The 21,277-nt window shown below is 40.3% G+C and overlaps 1 pseudogene; it reads left to right on the top strand.

Moving 5' to 3' along the window:
* The first annotated feature begins 3,460 nt into the window (after positions 1-3,460).
* Positions 3,461-19,467, top strand: LOC129353971 (integral membrane protein GPR155-like; annotated as a pseudogene).
* The last annotated feature ends 1,810 nt before the right edge of the window (positions 19,468-21,277 follow it).

Raw genomic sequence — 21,277 nt, 5'->3', positions numbered from 1 at the left:
TATTTCTGTTAATTATAATAGTTTTCCACTTAATTATTTCCAAACTACATATTTAGTTGAAATAATTAATTTGGACCTAAACAATTAGCTTCGATGTGGATTAATTATTTAGCTTGGAAATATGACATTTATAGATGTATGAAACATATGGTGAACTTATTTGGAGCTCCATAATATGGAGCTAAAACAGTTTCATAATTTACAAATGCACAAAACAAGATTCAGACTGTATTTGTGATGCAAACGCAAATATATCTTGATTTACAAGCTGCTCCTTACAGAGCCCTCTTGGGGGTATAGTGAAACGATTTTCTTTTGCATTCCCTTGCAAAAGTTTTGTTTCCTCACATTATGCTTACTGCAATATTTGATGGTCTATTTCAAATGCAGTTAAAAATGTCAATTTTGAATTTCAAATTTGCACACATTTAAGAGCCTCAGTGAAAACATTTATTCTTAACCCTTTGGTACAATAATTGATTAAATAATTTGGTTGGATGTATTGGATGTAGAAATTTGTATTTATTTCCTACTTATGGAGATTTTTAGTTTATATCATAGGTTTGTGGTACATTTCTAGCCTAAAGAAAAAGATATAAAGCTTAAAATATTTCTTGAGATATTAATATTAGACCTGTCACGATAACAAATTTTGCTGAGTGATTAATTGTCTCAAAAATTATTGCAATAAATGAGAATATTGTTTGAAAACCATTTTAAACCGATGTAATGGTAATGACGTAATATTTTACTGAGCCCCGTAAGAGACATAAGGAATTTTTTTCTAATGCGTTCCCTTGCAAAACTTTTGTCCCTCACAATACTGCACTGATCAGTTATGCAGCATAATTAAATACTGAAAGCCTTTCTTAAGGTGGCCGCTGTACTTTCTGCTTTAATGTAAGATTTTGTGAGGTTTTTTCATGAATGTTAATATCTCTTTGTGAAATGGCGGAAGTTTTATATCTTTTTCTTTAGGAAAGAAAGGCACCATAAGCCTATGATATAACCAGAGACTTTCCCTAAGTAGGAAAGAAATATAAATAAATCCAAACTATTTGGACTATTTCTGAGCTATAAGTCATCTGACAGTTTTAATTGTCTCTGTTGTGTTCTAGTCTGAATGGTTTAAACTAAAGGAACGTTTTCATGTTCATTTCCATCTCAGCCTCAACAGACATAAACATGCAGTGAAAAAATTTACTTTCAATTGGTTTTTTGCACCAAAGATTTGATAAACCAGTTTTATTATTATAAACCACGGTAAACTAATGATGGTAAAGAGCCGCGCTGGGTTAACTCAGGGAATCTCATCTGTTCATGTATCAATCAACTCCATACCATTTCTTTGTTCTGTCACACAAGTATTGATTTATTCCATTTTGATTTCATGCTCCAAACTTTGCAAGGACTGATTTCTCTGCTCACCCGCTTCCTCACACACACAAAGCCAGCAGGCCAGTAACCTTCAATCCATACCTGATGTCACGCCCACATCGACGTGACATCAGGTACAAACCACGCAGCTGTCAAAGCCTCATACAGAACAGTGTTGTGAGGGAACGCAAAAGAAAAAAAAATTCCATGTCCCCTGGAGGACTCAGTAATAATGCAAGCACATCCTGACAAAAATAGTTTCTTTTCAAAGGAACACAGGTAAACAAACAAAACCAAAATGGGCTCTCAGTCGCCGTTAACAAAAATGCACTATAATAAAAACTAAACGCAACATAAAACCAAATTGGAAATAAAAACTACATTCAGCCAAAAGAGTACAGATTATGATGTCTGTTTACGATACAGACTTTTTATTGTCCTTCAGTAATCATTAGTTTTAGATGGAGAAGATGATCAGTTATGCAATAGTTCACTCCTTCCTTACGCTAAGGAGATGAGGAAGGGAGGCATCAGTGGAGAGCACTGGAGGTGAGCCTTTTATCATATAGTGTCATTTTTTTAAAAAAAAGGAAAAGGCAGGAAGAACCAATTAAGCTGATAAATTAAAATGAGGTTGATCATTTTCATTTATCATGCAAGTAACTGATTTATTGTGTATTGTGACAGGCACATGTGTATGTGTGTTGTCGTGGGAAAAATGTATTTCCAAGCACTGTTCGGGTAAAATGACTCAGTCAGGTTTATTCATGAATTGTGCACAATTCAGAAAGCTCATAAGATAATCAATAATCAAGCTAGTCTTGATGCAAGCCTCGCAAAATCCGCAAAGCTCCCCCAGCCAGGGACTACATATAAGTTTTATACAATGATAAGGAATGAAAAACATGAATGAACAAACAAGTTTCCCATGCAGCTGTGGGAAACAACCTTCCAACCTCGTACATGTAACCCAAATAGTTCTTTTGGTGAGAGTTCACAAACATTTCATATGACATGACTAGCAGATGTGACCTTATTGTAATCTTTTCCGTAACAGTGTATAAATGGTGTAACACAAAAGTTATGCCACATTTCTGCAGATATTTAAATATATCTTTTCATGGGACAACACTGACAAAATGACACTTTGACACAATGAAAAGCTGTTGTACAAGCTGTGTGCAGCTTGTACAACAGTATAAATTGAATCTTCTCCAAATAACTATGTATAGCTAGTAGCGTCTAAACTGCCAGCAATAAAAGTCAGTACACCCCTAAAAGACTACACCACTCAAAGTCCAAACTGAACACTGCTTGTCATTTTCTCCTCCAAAATGTCGTGATTAGTTGGTGTTACAAGGCTTAAGGTGTGAATACAGAGCAGCTGTGTTAGATTTTCTAGTACACCTCTCATACTGGTCACTGAAAGTTGTGCTATGTGAAAATGACCAAGACTGCGAGAGGATTTCCAACCCCCTGAAACTGAGCTGCAGCACAGAAGCCAATATCATCCAGCATATTTAGCTGGGTCCACTCAGAACAGACGTCGCTTTGGTCATCCAAAGAAGCTGAGTGCACGTGATCAGTATTATATCCAAATGCTGTCTTTGCAGCAATGCTGACAGAACTCCTGCAACCTGTCTTTCAGAGATTGAAGAGGTTGTCTGTCCGTCTGTCCATACTTAGTTACCATAGTTGGTTGACAACTAAAAGCTGTCAATATTTCATATATATTTGGAATTGTTCAGATTATTTTAGTAACTGTTAGAGCCTCCAATTAATTGGAGTAACTAAGAACCCAACCGATGCTTGATGGAGGTTTATTGTTCTGAATTATCCTGTCATTCGAGATATCTTTAATTAGAATTGTGACTAGTCAAAACTAAAATTGGCATATCTTGAATTTATTTTTTGACTTGTCATAATTTAATTGTAGATATGTGAAATGTGTATTTCTTGTTTCTGTAGCTTTCTCTCTGGAGAACGGTCCTCTGAAGTGAACCAATCACAGACGCCAGGAGAAAACGTTCTTTACGGTGATTTGCTGAAGCTTCTGTCAGTCATTTGTGGAGGCGTGTCTACTCGCTGCAGCTGTCAGATTGGGAGCCGCCTTCATCCCAAACAGCAACAACAAGAGCTTAGAGAGCAAAAAAGACAGAGGAATGTCGTCGCCTGTGTAGTGCAGTGCTTATAGGACAGAGGTAAGAAGTATATTCGCCCAATAAATCATTTCAAACAGCATAAACGGTTAGAAGGGTACGGCTTACCGCGCCCCAAGATGTGTTTTTAGCATGCAGGTATGATAACGTAACAGTCAGCTGGCAATGACGATGAGGGAATCCGGATACCAGCTCGCTTTGTCCGCCTTTTCATTTTACGCAGCCACGGCTTTGGATTTTGCGCCGTCGTATTTCGCTTCAAATGATCTGGTATTGATGGAAGAGACGAATCAATCCGTTTGGAGACAGTACAGAGGCGTAACAAGAAAATCTATGGGCAAGGTTCGCCAGCCGCTGCTGTCCACCTCCCCCCACAGCTCCACATCCCCCTTTCCAATACAGATTACCTTTTCAAAACTGATATTTCATTCATTCATTCCAAAGGACATTAGAATACATATCAAATCATACCACTGTTATGCATGTAGGATAAATTAGGATGTTGTAATTAGATGGTTTAGGGTGGATACTCCAGGCCAGACAGGACGCATAACGTCAGAACTGTTTGGTGACGTAATAACAGGGCAAATTTATGGGAAAATAGGAATACAGGAGCATGGCACAAAATGGGTAAAATATGGTAGTTTCCCAGTCAAAACATGAGAATTGAGAGGAATGTTGTGTAGTGCTTTCAGACTTTGAACCTATAAGATCCAACTTTGCAGTTCAAATATTGATGATTTCATTCAATCAAAAATAAAATCATGTCAAACAAACAAACAAAAAAATTGTGATCAAAACTTTTGAATTTACAAAAGAAAAAATTTCAAAGAAAAATCTGAATGAAAAAAATTTAACTGGTCAAAACTTTTTGTATTGTAATATTGTTACAATATTATTGCAATTAAAATCACAAATTTTAAGCCTACTTTATCTAGTGCTAACATTAGCTAGCACAATATGCTAACTGGGAACGTGGCAGACAAGATATGTAACTGTCATCATAAGTTGTGTCAGACTTCTTTGAAAAAAAGGTGGACACTTTAGTTTTCTTTTAAAAGGTGTAATTTTGTGAAGATTACTTAGCATTCACATTGTGTGTCCTGTCACCGAAGCGAAGCAGAAAGCCTAACCCCAACCCTTGCATTTCAGGAGAGTTCTGAGAAAGCAGGCAGTCACTCATCCACTTTAGTCAGCGCTAGCCAACAGGGCCACGTCTTTCATCGTTCATCTCTAGGGCCCTCCCAGGATAATCGAGTGAAGATCGCAAGCAAAACTTGAGTTCAATAAAAAAAAGGGGAGCATAAAAGAAAACTTTCAGAAAAATTCTGACATGCACAAATTAGTTTATGTTCTGCAAATAACTTTTTCACTTCATCAAGCAAAAATGAGTGATTTTAATAATAAAAAAAATGAACAATAAAAAAAGGATTATTACAATTCAAAAGGTTTTGACCAGTTTAATGTTTTGATTGAGATAAGTTTTTTTTTGTTAGAAACAAAACAATTTTTGCAAATCTAAAAGTTTTGACCACAATTTTATTTTTGTTTGACTTTTTTTTATTATTACTGAATAATTGTGAAACAAATGTAACTCCATAAATACAGGATGTTAAAATTGTTTTACCTGTTATAACAATAAGCCTCAGATGTCAATTTCTTCAAAGCATCTTCTGATTCTGGAGCCATCACCAAAAACCCTCCAATTCTCAACCCAGTGCTGCTATGGAGACCCCCAAGAACTATGTCTTCATCCACGGGAAGAACGTCTCCCACAACACGTTGGCTGGCTCCACTGCGGGACCCCACATGTCCATTGACAAGCTGTTTCCGGCTCTTCTCGAGTGCTTTGGAATCATTCTGTGTGGTTATATAGCTGGACGGTAGGTGTATGGAAACAGAGACGTGTGTGTGACTTGTCAAAGAATTTGATCTTGGAAGTTTTCAACCTTTTTCTTTCCACAGGGCTGACATGATCACGGAGAGCCAGGCAAAGGGTTTGGGGAACTTTGTCTCTAAATTCGCTCTTCCTGCTTTGCTCTTTAAAAACATGGTCCTGTTGGATTTTGGGGACGTCATTTGGGCTTTCCTTTGGAGTGTCTTGGTAGCAAAGGTCTATATGTTATTATTATAGACACACTGCAACGTGACGTCACGCACAGATGACTGCTGGTGATGACTACCATCACCAGCAGGTAGCTTCAGGTTGTCAACATAACAATCTTAAATGTATATGTGACATAAAAGAAAAAGGGATGCAGCACTTTGCTGTCAACACTACAACAACTAAGTAACAAAGTTCAAGGATATCCCATTTCACAAGTCAGGAAAAAGTTTAAATTTTAAAAATTTAGGAGAGGGAGGCCGGTCAGTTATGCTGGCTTGACTTTGACAACCTGGACATGTAGATGTGCTGCTGAATTTGGTGTGTTAAAAAAAGGTGACCAACACACCAACTCTGACAGATTATCAATAGAGCAGGTGATTAAAATAATTTAATCAACCATTACTGTGTTCAGATGATCAATTACAACAAAATAAGCATCAAGCCTAAAACATAAAACTGACAAACTGAATGTTTTTTGTGTGGAAGATTTTTGTGTTTTTTGTTCCTGAATTATGATACACTCGTGGAGCTGTGGTCAATCAGTTACTACGGCAATAAGTGTGTGTTTAACATAGCTGACAAGGGAAAAAAAGAATGCCAGTGGTTTCAAATGATTTTTTCTGAGGCGCTCTGCACTGAAAACACCAATATCTCCAGGTTTCATTTGGTTAACAGATTGGTTGCACTACAGCAGCACTGTGGATGATATGTAAAGAATCGCCTTTTTGCCCTCCAGTGTTGTGCGCATCATAGCATGCAATATGTCTATACATTTTTATTATATTATTATTGCTATATTAGAAGAAAATGAATAACCTTGTCTTGCTGGCAGGTTACAGTGTTTGTACTGGTGTGTGTGCTGACGCTGATGGTGGCCAGTCCAGACAATAGATATAGCAAGGCTGGTCTCTATGCCATCTTTGCTACCCAGAGTAATGACTTTGCCTTGGGATACCCAATTGGTAAGACTCACTCGGCATGGACATTTGATCTCAGATCATTTCTGAGGTCTGGCTGTGTTTTCTCTTCCAGTCGACGCTTTGTATCGAAGTACGTACCCAGAATACCTGCAGTACATCTACTTAGTCGCCCCGGTTTCCCTCATGCTCCTCAATCCCATCGGCTTTGCTCTTTGTGAGGTGCAAAGGTGGAGGCAGGCCAGCCATCTGCAACACAGTAGTCTTAGTATTCTGGGAATTGTAGTTTTACAGGTAATAATATCAGTTATGAAGTATTAACGTTTGGTTCATTCTTCTAAATTTGTCTCTTTGCCTCTCAAGGTGTTGAAGAACCCAATAGTGTTCATGGTGATAGTGGGAATCATCTCTCATTTTGCCCTGGGAGAACGGATTCCCTCTGTTCTTTCTGAGTTCATCGATGGCCTGGCCAACTCCTTCGGAGGAGCAGCGTTGTTTTACCTTGGCCTCACTATGGTGAGCTGTTGGAGATTGTATCTTTTTTCTAGGGTCACAAGGTTTACTGAGATTGTTATCTCTGTTCTTATGGGGCAGGTCGGCCAGCTAAGAAAATTAACCAGAGACACTGGAGTTGCCCTGATTCTCCTCATAACAGCCAAACTGTAAGTAAAATGTCAGGGGAAGGATGTCAGGGGTTTTCATTTCCAGTCAGTTTTATTTTTGTAAAATCAAATACTGACCCTTTGTACATGACATTACTCTATTCAGAAAGCGGCTAAATATGGCCGTCAAGACGACCTACTGTATGTAAAAGTCACTTTTATTCAGTTGATGTAACTCTAAACCTAGTCATAAAAACTGTGAGGCCATCTGCACAGACAGACAAGGATACAAGCCAAACTTCTTATTTTATTGTTCATTTCTGCTTTTTTTAAAATCTAAATTATGTATTTTTGTTTGAAGTGTAAAAGTTATTTGCAGAACATAAACTAATTTGTGCATGTCATTTTGGTTGACAGCCTAAGATTTTAGTTGAGATTCTCAAAGTTTTGTTTGACACTCCCTTTTTTTTATTGAACTCAACGAGTTTTGCTGGTGATTCTCACATGAAGATCCTGGGAGGGCCCTAAAGATGAACGATGTAAGATGTGTCCCTATTGGCTAGCGCTGACTAAAGCGGATGACTGACTCCCTGCTATCTCAGAACTCTCCTGAACTGCAAGACTTAAGGTTAGGAAATTGTAACAGCAGCGAGGGGGGGGCAATTACAGTTGTCATGAGGCCCAACATTCCTGGCGGCGCCCCTGATCAGTGATCGCTGATCACTACCTCTGGTCGCTGATCACCAAAAACGATCACATTTATCTTACTCTCAGCTGTGTGTGCAGGCTATCTCCTCTCCTTCACACTGTGTAAGCGCGAGCCAACAAATCCTGTCTTGTGAAACTATTATTCTGTGTTGCGGCAGAAAATTACTGGTAAACTAGGTCATCCAGTTGGCCTAGGATGAAGAATGAGCCTTCATATGATGGGAGGAACTTTTTGACTTTATTCTTGACACGATGTGTTCCTTTAATGAGGTACTACACAGGGTATTCAGCTTTATACTGTGTGTGGCAGCAGTTTTTGTCATACTGTCTCTTTGCACATGTGACAGAGTCCCTCAGGGCTTCTCTAGCAATTTGGTGGGCCAGCTTCAACCATTTCCGCATCTGCTGCACATACTCTGGAGCAGTGGGTTGGTGTTCCAAATCAGGGGGCAACTTACTTCTCGGCCTAACATTATAAAGTTTGGAGAGAAACCTGTAGCACTATGTTTGGTTGACCTGCATGCCATAACAACATAAGGAATCATCAGGTCCCAATCCCAATGACAGCATGGTGCTGTAGTAGCCAGGATCTTTTGAAGGGTGGTGTTGAAACGCTCGACCTGACCGTCTGACTGTGGCCTGAATGGTGTTGTGTGAGTGTTGTCTATCCCAAACAAACTGCACATCCCTTGGAACACCTCAGACTCAAAACTGTGTCCCTGGTCACTGTGTAGCGCTTGAGGGATTCCATAGCAGCACACCCACTCACTGATACCAGCAACGGTCACAGCTCGCTCGTTTGGAATAGGAAATGCTTCAGTCCATGTTGTGAAGAAATCTTGTATCACAAGCACATAGCGGTTTCTACGCTCAGTCTCATTTAGTGGTCACATAATGTCTACTGCAATGCAATAGACATTATGAACCCTTGATGCACAGCTGGTACAGGTTTTACACCAGACAGCAACATCCTCCCTCATGTGGTACCAGTAATATTGGGTTCTTAATCTGGTCAGGGTCTGCTCTACACCAAAATGTCCACCCACTCGCCCCTCATGGAACTGTGTGATCACGTCAAGATGTACTTTACGTGGCAGCACAATTTGTGGGTAGAATTGAGTGTCATCAAGGCAATAGAAACGACGGACCAGAACTCCATCTCTGAAGTAGAGTCATTTCCGCTGAGTCCAGTATGTCTTTGTTGTCTCGCCAATTTCATGGCGAGACAACAGACCACAAGGGGCATTTATCACTGGCCTTCATCCAGCTGCGTATGGGTGCAATGTCCACATCAGCATCCTGGGCTTGACTCAGCTCCCCCATGGTCCAGCCATGAAACAAAGAAGCCGTGTCACGAGTCTTAGCCACATATAATTTCTCAGTCAATTTCACAGTGCATTCATCAGTTTGAACATTGTGATGTATTCTGTCTGTGTCAGTGGAAATATTTTGGTCTAATGTCTGTATCTGATGTAAGGGTGTTTTGACTTACCCCCACTGGACAAACCTCTGTGGCGGAAGGCTGGTCCTCCACTCCCACTGAACTCAGCAACAGGGAGCTGGTGTCAGAGTTCAACTCACACTGGACAGCTCGATGGTTGATGGTTTTGGGTGATGTGGAGAGGTCCTGCACTTTACATGGGCAGGACTGGCGGCAGGGTCTCCTGGAGAGGCTGTCGGCATTGGTGTGATGTCGACCCGGACGGTGGATAATCTCAAAGTCGTATTCAGCCAGTTTCTCAAGCCATCGAGCTAACTGCCCTTCTGGCTCTCTCATTTTGGTCAGCCAGCGCAGACTGCTGTGGTCCGTACGCACCTTAAACGGTCGGCCGAGGAGATACTGACGAAAATGGGATGTGAAATCCACTATAGCCAGAAGTTCACGTCTTGTTGTGCAGTAGTTTTGTTCAGGCTTTGTCAACTTGCGACTGCCATAAGCCAACACTCGTTCCACACCCTCCTGCATTTGCGACAGTACAGCACCAATGCCGGTGTCACTTGCATCAGTGTTGAGTATCATTTCACCGCAGTCCAGGGGATAGCCGAGAATGGGGGGCTGAGATGAGGAGACACTTTAACTTGTCGAAAGCAGCCTGGTGTTCAGCATGCCACTGGAAACGAGCATTTTTCTTAGTTAGGTTATGAAGGGGTTCAGCAGCGGATGAAAAGTCTTTCACACATCGGCGATGGTATGAGGCCAAGCTGATGAAGCGTCGGACCTCCTGGATGGATGACGGTGTTGGCCACATTTGGACTTTGCCCGAGTTTGTAGCTACACCATGTTCAGACACTATCTGACCTAGGTAGGCCACCTGCCGGCGGAAAAGGCAGCATTTGGCAGGTTTTAGTTTCAGGTTAGCTTGTTGGAGTCTGTAAAACACCTGACCAAGTCGCTGCAGCATCTCTGACACATTCCTCGCCAGCACGATGATGTCATCCAGGTAGACTAAACAGGTCTCCCACTGCATGCCAACTAGGACGCGGTCCATCAGCCGCTGGAATGTCGCCGGGGCATTGCATAACCCAAACGGCATGACATTCCACTCGAAGAGACCTGTTCTGGCGCAGAACGCAGCTGCTTTGCGTGCTCTTGGCGTCAGCTCCACCTGCCAATAACCAGAGGTAAGATCCAACGTGCTGAACCATCTGGCAGTAGATAGTGTATCCAGCATATCCTGGATGCGGGGCAAGGGATATGCATCCAATATGGTTTGCTCATTGAGAACCCTGTAATCAATGCAAGCCCGGTATGTCCCATCCTTCTTACGTACCATAATTATGGGTGAGGCCCAGCTGCTGTGGCTGCGTTGGGCGAGACCGTTCTGCAGGCTGTCGTGTATCTGCCGGTCAGCGTATTGCTGCTTCTCTTGCGCCGTTTTACTTGGAGGTTGTTTAATCGGTGCACCTGGACGAAGTACAGTATCATGCTGGACGAGGTTGGTCCGGCCCAGGTCAGCAGGCCCAGTAGAGAACACATGTCCATAAGTAGAAAGCAAACGTTTAAGTTCTAGGCGATCACCATCATTGAGGCCTTTAGAGTTCTGAGCTTAGAGCTCCTCCAGGTGCAGAGGAACCACTGGAAAGCTGACTGGCGAGTCTGTGGCCGGTGAAGCACAGGGAGGCTGCATGGGTTCAGATGGTTGGTTCTTTAATGGTCACAGTTTTATTGCCAGGATTAAAGAGGCGAAGGGGGACCGTTTTGGACGTCTGGGGATGAACTAAAACTCTAGCGAGGAGTACTTTGTGTTTCTCAATAAAACCTTTGGTAGGGATAAACAGAAAAGGGTTGTAATGTTCACATTTCCCCACCGTCACATCTTCAGTAGCCTTTCTACACTCTGAACCCTCGGAAGACATATCTAATGTCATAAACGGGTTGGAATAATCTGTTTCGAGCCCATATTTTTCACGGGAGTGGCGAGCGGCGGCGTCCATCTTGTGGTTGCTAAGCAACGGGCTAATGCAGTCTCTCTGCTTTATTGCTAGCCGCTACTAGCTCACCACTTGTCCATCAAGGTGAAGAGGTCCCTTCGTGGTCGCCAGTGTTAACCGTTCCTGCTCAGTCTACTGACCGTGGTTGGGAGACACCTGGGAGTTCTTCCTCCAGGGCCAAAGTGAAGTCTACTTCGGGGTTAACTCCTTCATACACCTTGAACATGAACCACGCAGTGGCACAAAGGTGGTTGGAAGTTAACTTTTAATAGCGCCAGCTAACAGTTGAAAACTGCATAGACTTTTCTTAGCCGCTGCACTTATCCCGCCACACATACCGTCTCCCCCTCGCTCCTCAAGCATCCCGGTTTTCTAGCACGCAGCGCCCCCCTTCTGACCGGAGGACAGCTGCCACACATCTCACATACACACCACTTCCTGAGCTATCATCACATACAGTGGAGGCACTTTCCGCAACACATGGTAATATTGTCAAAATCAACTATCTTAGTCAAAATTCAATACTGCTGTCCCTCACTTCCAATGTGTTGTGTAATTAAGTGACAGGCTTGCAAAGAGTCAGTAACAAGGTTAATAATGGGTTAATCGAGGAGCCATGCTGGGATGACTTCCTGAAGGCAGAGATTCAGAAGGAGCTTAAGATTCTTAAAGAGACAGAGACCTAATTTCAAGGCATTGAATTACAAAGTGAAATGTCTTTTAAATCATATTTGATCTATACAGCATTTTTATAACAACTGAAATTACAGCTTAGTATACATAAGCTGAAAAGTTTGGGGATCTAAAACCAAGCTACAAAATGTAACATCTGGAAGTTACAAGTGTTTAGTGTTTCAGTGATTATGTGATGTTTGTCCGGTTCAGCCTGGTAATGCCGTTGGTCTGCAAAGACATGGTGGACATCCTGGACGTCGGGGTGAACAGCACAACCCCGAACCACACCAGTTTATCCAATTTTGCTTTTCTCTACGGAGTCTTTCCAACTGCACCAAGCGTGGCTATATATGCTGGCCACTACAACATGGAGCTGGAGGTGGTGAGTTCTCTTTGAAATGACAAACTGCATTACTCATGCCGTACAGCATTTCAAAGATTTAAGCATGTAAATTCTATGAATCAGGAGTGAAACAGGAGCAGCATGAAGCTTTCATCTTTTAACGAAAGAAATGCCTCATATATAATATATGAGGCATTATATATATATATATGATCTGAATATAAATCACACTTCCAAAATAAGTATGTACATAGAAATATGCTAATTAATAAATAATAAACGTCAGTCCAGAGTAGAATTTTGTCAGTTTGTCTTTCTCCCAGGTCAGAGTTGGGTGCTGTATAGTCTTATATTGTATTATATTATAATGTAAAGTAATTTATTTCTACACAATATTTTTTTTTTATCTTGAAGTAGATCTGTTATGGAGACAATTGCTGCTGTACAATTTGTTCCGATAAACAATCTTGATATTTTTGAGATCATTTTCAAGTAATGTATTGATAACAGCATAATAATGCAAGTTTTCCCCTCAAAGACTGGTAAACTTAAATTTTACTGAACTGTAAGATAATTTAAATATGAAAATAACACAACAACCAAAAACAATAAATAAAAGGAAATAAAAGCCACACAACCAAAACTTTACATAAAGTTGATTATGAAGTCTGAAAACCAAATTATCCTTCAAAAAATATTAATAATCAGAATTCTAATTATCAAACTTATTTTAATTCATAATGTGATTAACTGATCAATTGCTTATTGCAACAGGCTTGCCTTAATGCCAACCAAACTGCATGAGTCTGCTGATCCATCTCATTTTCTTTTTGCTGCTTCTTTAAGTCTCTTCGATTAGAAAGCCTAGCAGAGAGAAAAGACATCGAACTGTGACCAGAAATCTTTTGACTTGACGCAGTTTTTCTATGTTCTAGGTGACGTCTGGGATGGTGATCAGCACTTTTTTGTCTGCTCCGATCATGTACGTGTCTGCCTGGTTGTTGACCATTCCTTTGATGGACCCTAGCCCCCTAGTGGCAGAGCTGGAAAATGTCAGCTTCAACATCAGCATCATGAGCCTCATAGGACTGGTTTGTGGTTTTGGTGCTTCTACATTGCTGCTCCCTCAGGCTCACTGATATCATATCAATATCTGGATCAGTCTTGATGTTTGAGAAACAATCAAGATTGAGTATCAGTGACAATGTGCCCAATCCATAAAGTCAAATCTTTTCAGTCTCGTTCTATGCTTTGTTCTCTGAGTGGGTTCATTCTGTATTATTTTTTTAGATTATAATAAATGTTCCTATTTGCTCCCACTCTTAATTTGAATTCTTTCCTATTTATTTTACATTGACCATTCTGCTCTGAACTGCACTGACTGAACTAATGAAAGTTGTTTTTCCATGTTTGACTGCCTTGTTGGTGGATTTAAATGTGTTGTACTGGGGCAGAGTTCGCAAATAATTTTGTAATTCTGTACATTTACAAAGATTTCTAAGATAACTGTTACAAATGTTTGAAGTCCATTCAGCTGTTTTTCTCTATCGGATCGGATTCGATTGATACTAAGCCTCAGATTTGGGTTTTGTTATGAGAAGTGAAAAGAGTTGAGTCTCTAACAAGGATCAGCATCGATATTTTAAAAGAGAAACTCAGTTTGTGTTTCTCCCAGGTCTGGACCATCGCTCTGATGTTGCTGAGGAGGAAATTTAATCAGCTCCCTCATCTATTTGTATTGAACCTTTTCCTGGCTCAGGTCAGTTAAGTTTGATGCAGTTTGCATTGATATAATGCATATTTATTCATATTTTCTCCAGTCTGTTACCTTAACCCTCTGCTTTTTGTGATAGTTCTTAGTGTGCATTAGCATGATCCTGTGGAACTTTCTGGTGAAACAAGAAGATCATTTCCTCAGTAAAGTTCTCACCTTCACTGTATTGTATGGATCTCTGTACAGCACTTACATCTGGACAGGTTTGTATTTGTCAGATGATTAAAACATCAGTTCCTGTAAAGCAGCTAAATAAACATTTTATTCTTTGCTTCAGAGACATTTGGGCTTCTCTGTGTCTCCAGGTTTAATCCCTCTGTGTCTTGCTCTGACTAACAGATGATCTGCTCAGACTCAGACCTGGGCTCTTCATGGCTGTGGGCTGGGGGTGAGAATTCAGGGACGGGAGCAGTGGCGTCCACAGTGAAAAGATGGTCTTTTATTTATTATTTGGTTTTATATTTCTGTCTTGATTGAAAAAGATAACGATGTGCCTTGTATGAATTGAAGACGATTCTCTGGAGCTCCACTGGAAAGAGAGAAATCATTTAGTTGAAGTATTCTGTCCTTGGTGTGTTTTTGTAGGATTCCCTTTGTGATGGTTGGACTCCTACTCATATCAGGAGAAAGGACGGAAACCCTTGACTCTGCTTTCTTCTATGGCAGAGCTCAGGTTGGAATCTTCCGTTGTTATTGGAAATCCACTGATCAGAACTGTGTGAATGAATGCTTGTGAATTTTCAGTTTTTGTACAACTGCTACTGCCATTTTTGATTTATCTTAAAAGAAGTGTAACATGATGAGGTGATTTGCTGAGAGCTCACCAGGATAAAAGCATCAACTTTTCTCTTCAGCCTTCCTTTTGTCTGGCAAGCAGTGCAAACTGCAGACATGTCTCTACAAGACACAGAAAACAAAGGTTTTGTATAAAGAGCTTCTATCTAGAGGCGTGCAGAGTTGCATATTTTGGTTTGAATCTGATGTACAGCACCAGTATACCTGATACTTTTGATTCACTTTTGTACCATCAAACTTCAGACTTTTTAGGTTTTATGGTTTTTCCTCTACTTTTTTGTCAAAACCTCAAACAAAATTTGAAGAAGGTTTATGTGTAAATTTATGTAAAATACTTTGATAACATATTAACATTATGCCCATGATCAATAGGAAAAACAAACATGTTTTCCAGCATAAACAAAGTGCAAAATATTATTATTTCAGAACAATCAAATTTAAATATATGAGATAGTTAGGAAACCAAAGATAAAATCTATTTTTAAGAGTGAGTTTGAATCTAAAGTATCAATCCTAACATGCTAGCATTGATCCAATACCAACGAGGTATTGATATAATTGATCTTTTGGATCTGATGTCCTTTAGCTTCTTTAATGCTGGCAATAGCTAATTTTGACTGCTTTTCATTTCGTAACAACATCAACACTGAAGAATGTTGTACTTCCATAGAGTGCATTCAGAAATCAGAAAAACTTTGTATTTTTGAATTTCCAATTTTGTCTTTTTGTTTTTTATTGGCACATCACCACTCTTTGTTTGAAACGTTTTTACTTCATTTGTACTGTTACCTGTATAGGAGTAGCAGTCTAAACCAAAAGAATTGTGTTATTTTTATTTATTTCTAGCATCCTGTCATTAACAAACCCCTCCATTTCCTTCTGCCTCAGATAATCAGCTCTGCTGTTGTTCTGGGTGTGAGCCTGGCCCTTGGTGCCTTTTCTCTAATGGGTCTGAGCCAGGGGGACCGGGAGCTGATTGGGTACGAAGCCCTGAGCCGAACTGCTATCACTGGGATCAATGATGAACTGAGGGCCCCTGCTGACCTGGAAGATCAACAACAGCAGCAGCAGCAGCAGCAACAGGAGGCCAACTCCACAAATTCTCCCATCTGCAGCATCAATTCACGTAGTGCCGCTCTGATTCTCTCTTTAATTTGAAAACATTTGAGTTTTTCAGACCTTGTTTTTTATCCCCAGATGGAGACATGTGTGACTGTTACTCTGTTGTTAATAATTGGTTCTCTTTTGCCCTTTGTCTTTTCTCGTTGAGGAGATTTCCACATTTCTCCTCTCCATCATGTCCAGGCCTGACATGATGGCCAGCACACATAGTGAACAAACTTACAGTAATAAGTTCATAAATGCACAAACTAGCAGCTAATGCAGACAACATTTAGGCATAACATTTAAATCATTCTGATAAATGTTCAAAGAAACAGCTGATAATAGTCTGTAATTTTACACATTCAACATTTCAACACTATTATTATTCATATTAGTAGTCTTAAAACTGCAGTATGTAACGTTTATTAATAATATGTTTTTTACATATTTGTTAAAACTATTACTGTCATGACAGTATGATACGAGTCAAAAAATCTGTGAAAAAAATACTCCCTCTTTCTTCTCCCAGTGTTTGCAATGCTAACTACTGAAATATGCCGCTTGGTTAGAAACAACCAGTCACAGACAGGATCAGGGTCTTAGCACTGTTCATCACTTTTGTGTACATGCTGCTCAGACCCTTGCCTGCAGAAGGTTCAGCACCGTGTAACCAAGGTTTATTGACTGCGCTTTGATCTGACTAGCTGTTTTTGACTGAGAGCAGTGCATTCCTTCAGGTGGCAGTTGTAGCACTGGGAGGAGGTGAAGGAGCTTAATTATTATTATGTTTTTTTTTTATATCATATATGATCATATAATCACATTAACAACATGGTGACACCTTTAACAAATATGTTTAAAACATTCTTTTTTACTAGTACTTATGCTGCAGCTTCAAGGAAGGTTGACGGAACCTCATTTCTAACTTTTGTTTTCCTGCTCCAGGCCACAGCGGAGTACCATGTGACAGACAGCAGCCGAGTTCATCAGACTCGGAGCAACCGCTCAATTTGCCTCCTCCAGGCCTTCAGAATACTGATGACAAGCAGGCTGTGAGACATGTGTTGCTCTGTTTGCTGCTCAACGTCAGTCTGCTGGCTGTAAGCAGGAAGCAAAGAGGACAGCTTGCAACAGATTGTTTCACAAAGACAAATTAATAACCTCCTTCAAATGTATTGCTGTCTCGTCATGTAGAATCTGTCCAGCTGTCTCTGGTGGCTGTTCAACAAAGATCCAGGCCGGCTTTACCTGGAGCTGCAGTTTTTCTGTGCTGTGGCCAACTACGGGCAGGTACCTCAGCCTGACTAGATTTTGTATCTCTGGCTCCATTTATTGTAGCAAATATCAATAAAACATTGTTGAAGCTCTGCTAATATAAAAAAACACAATTTTACAAATGAAATAAATCCAATTAAATCACAAGTGAATAAGTTTAGAGTGATAAATCATTGAAAGCACGCCGCACCATCATCCTACCACTTCCTGTTGTCGTCTTTACCACCAGTGACATTCATGTTGTTGATCATCTGGTTACTGATCATGTGACTCGTGTGAAGTGATAAATGTTTCCATTTAAGTTTGGTGAAATACACTAATTTCAATTCCCCCAAAAAACAACATCATCCTTGTGCAATATTTATGGAAAAAAACTTTCTTTTTTTTTCAAATTGCCAAATTTATTTTCGCATTTCAAATTTGAACAATTATATGGTCAGTGGAAATGCATGTGTGTGTTGTAGAAAAAACTGTAGCTTGTGCTTGTTTTCGCTTGCTCTTTCCCAGGGCTTCCTTTCATTTGGAATATTTGGTCTGGACAGACACCTCATCATTGTGCCGTTCAAGAACAGGTGGGCTGAGACTTCAGCTTGATTTCGCATTGCTTTTGTAACGTCTTTGGAGAAAGTCCTGAAATAATGATGTTGTCCAGGTTTGTCAGCCTGTGGCACAGCCAAGATGGAGAGGGTCTGAATCCGTCTGCCGTGCCCGAGGATGTCCGACTCACCCGTACCCAGTTTGTCCGCTACCACAAAGACCAGTGTGTACAAGACATAGTGCACACTCACAGGTACGAGGGACACAGTTGGCACTCTGTAGTGTGTAGTAAGAGTATTCATAACTGTTTAATGAGTACCTTGATCAATAAAAATCTAAAACCTTGCATTTGTATTCAGCCATTCAATACTTTGAAAAATACTTTTTGCTGTAATTACAGCTAAAATTCCTGGGATATCTTTGTTCATTCAGCTATGCAAAATAACTCAGTCTAAGTACATGAAGAGCATCTCTAGATATCAATTTTCAAGTTTCCTAATGATTGCCAGTTGGTTTTCTAGGCAGACTTCATCTAAATCACAGGTGTCAAACTCCAGTCCTCAAGTGCCGCTTTTTGCCGTTTTTAGATGTGTCACAGGTACAAAACACTGGAATGAAATGGCTTCATTACCTCCTCCTTGTGTAGATCAGTTCTCCAGAGTCTTGCTAATGACCTAGTTATTCTATTCATGTGGTGCAGCAGAGACACATCTAAAAGTTGGAGGACACCGGCCCTTGAGGACTGGAGTTTGACACCCCTTATCTAAATCTTTCAATAGTCTCTCTGAATGTTGGGATCGCTAGTGTTAGCCTTGGATATGCTAGCATCAGCCTTGCTGGTGATGGTTACCAAGGACTTCTTGATTGATGCCTTCCTCATTTAGTATGTCAGCTTAAGGAGACAGACACATCTATGTAGCTGTTGGAATATTCCCATTTTTATAGGATATATTATAATCTTGTTTTTAACTTCTTCATAACTTTACCTCTGCTCTATGTGCTGTTCTGTTTGGTTTTCTTAATTCTAATGTTCTCTAACACCCTCCTGAGTTCAGAACCGCTGAACTAAGACTTAATAATACTTGGACAGTTTTACATGGATTTTCTTCATCAGTAATGGAGTAAAGGGGGTTGAACAAAAGGCATGACATCTTTCTGTTTTGATTATTTTCAAATAAAAAAAGGCTATTTTCACTTACTGTCTACTTCTAGTATTACTGTCTTGTTTCCCGCAGAGCAACAGCAAGCATTTAACATGAAACCTTTCCATACTACTGAAAAGACCCAGGCGCTATAATTTTATGACTCTTGGCTGATACTCTTTGCTTTTCTTCAAACAAGTTCCTATTCTTCTGTCACCTTTCACCTCAGATTAATTAATCTTTTCCTTGCTTTTTCTTTCCCTGTCTCTGCCATCTTTCCTTACTTTGCTGCTTCCTGTGCTCCACTTCTCTTCATCACCACCTAGTGGCTCAAGGGAGAGTGTGAATGCTTCGGCAGGTGAATTCATCCTCTGTCACAGGTTTGGGTGAGTGAAGCAGGAGAATGGAATTGGACGTTACCTTTCCCATCATCCCCAGTATTTAAATACAAATCCTCAGAGAGATGGCAAGTCACAGAATCTGCACAGGAATTCCAGTCCAGACGAATCATGCAACCAAATTTCACTTCTTCCAATATGGAGAGTTCAGATAAACACCTCGGATACATTTCTACCCATCAGGGACACAATGACCTCTACTCAAGCGCGCCCCAGTTCTGCCCTGAAGGAGTCTTTTCGAGGGAGTGACTTGGTGGACTGGTTAGAACAAGTTCTGTGTGCCAGATGGCCGAGGCCAAACATTACGCCGTTCGTCTTCAGAGGGGCGGAGTGGTGCGCCACCCGACAGGCCAGCAGAGCTTCAGGACGAGCCCACTCTAACCTACTACTTCCTGCAGGAGGAGGGATGGCCCAGGAACATCTTTGAGGACGAACAGAAACTTTGGGATTGCCAAACAAAAAGTACCTTATGGTGAAATTACCACAAGATACTAGCTGGATTGTTTGCAAGACCCAACATTACATTACTCATCAAAATCTGTTTTACGGGAGAAAATCCTTTTGCATTGTAAAAGTATTGAGTAGTGCTTTGCCATTGTCATAAGAAAAACAACAAAACTAGTCTTGACCTCTGACTGGGGTCATAAACTCAACATCCAGGCTTTTCCAATTATTTCCTATCTGAGCTCCAGGTCAGGGTACCAACACTCTTCAATGTGGTGTTACTGAGGTACAAAGTGTCAATGTATCTGTTTTTAGTGTCAGTTTGCGGGTTTGAAGACATTCAAATGCAAGAAGGTATTTAGAAAAAGAGAGAGAGATGAAGCTGATAACAAGAAGGTTGAACAGAGTCAGAGTAGCAAGACACTCTTGTTTTATGCTGTTTTTAAACAGATAGAGATTTCTATTTTATAACGCTAAGCATGAGTGGATGCTTCAAATATCAACTTTGTTTAAGACAATGAAACATTTTTACAGCTACTCCTCTCTCACACGGTGTGACATGGCCTCTACTTCCAATCGAAATAATTTATGATCGCTTACATCAGGAAGGCAAGGAAAAAATATAAATTTTTGATTTTCTGTATTCTAATTTCTAAAAAACAGTCATCATCAATAAGATCTGGTCAAATTTTTACCAAAACTGCAGAGTCTGAATTCTGATTGGTGCGTAATTAGCGAGAACTTATCTAAAAAGAGTGTGGTACATAAAGACAGAAACACTACTGGTTGGGCATTCAGTCCATGATCCAGAATCTGGTTTATATCTAACTTTGTCTTTCCCTCTCTGAAAACTGAATGATGGACTTTTGTCTTAAACACTGGTGTTTAAGTATGTGTACCATTAATGCGTGGAAAGCAGACAGTTAGACAGACTGAGTGTCTGTCCAACTACACTGCAGAGGGTTTCATGTTTCAGGTCAGAAGAGAAAAGCCCAGCTTCCTGAGAAAGCAGTGTTTCATTTTGCACGCTGTCTTTGAACCAGTTTGTTGTCTGCTGACCTCTTGCATGACTCACATTGAACCATTTTGCACTGACTGAATAAAAATTGAAAACATGGAGTTATGCAGGTCGCTGTATATTTCTGCACTGGTATTGGAATATTATTTCTGTAACTTTTGTTATATCTGATTTTTTGTCTTGGACAGATTTTTTTCATAAAAAAAATTAGTCCCAAAAGGATATTCCTTTGCAACCAAAAGAATATCCTAGATTTAATGCATTTTGAAAAAAAAACTCAGCCAGGATTGAAGTTCAGACTTTTATTTTGCCATATTTTTGCTTTATTTGAGCCATAGGTGTAGGAACTGGGGGTGGGGGGCGGTATGGGTGGGATTTGTACCCTCCAATATTGGAGACAGGCGCATTAGTCCCACCATAGACATATATAAAGGATAGACACCTCATAGCTCTTGGCTGTTGTCGGTGAC

The sequence above is a fragment of the Poeciliopsis prolifica genome, unplaced genomic scaffold, assembly GCF_027474105.1.
Source record: "Poeciliopsis prolifica strain line A6 unplaced genomic scaffold, Auburn_PproV2 SCAFFOLD100, whole genome shotgun sequence".
Classification (NCBI taxonomy): Eukaryota; Metazoa; Chordata; class Actinopteri; order Cyprinodontiformes; family Poeciliidae; genus Poeciliopsis; species Poeciliopsis prolifica.
The sequence above is the reverse complement of the archived record's forward strand: the minus strand, read 5'-3'. Positions and strand labels throughout refer to the sequence as shown.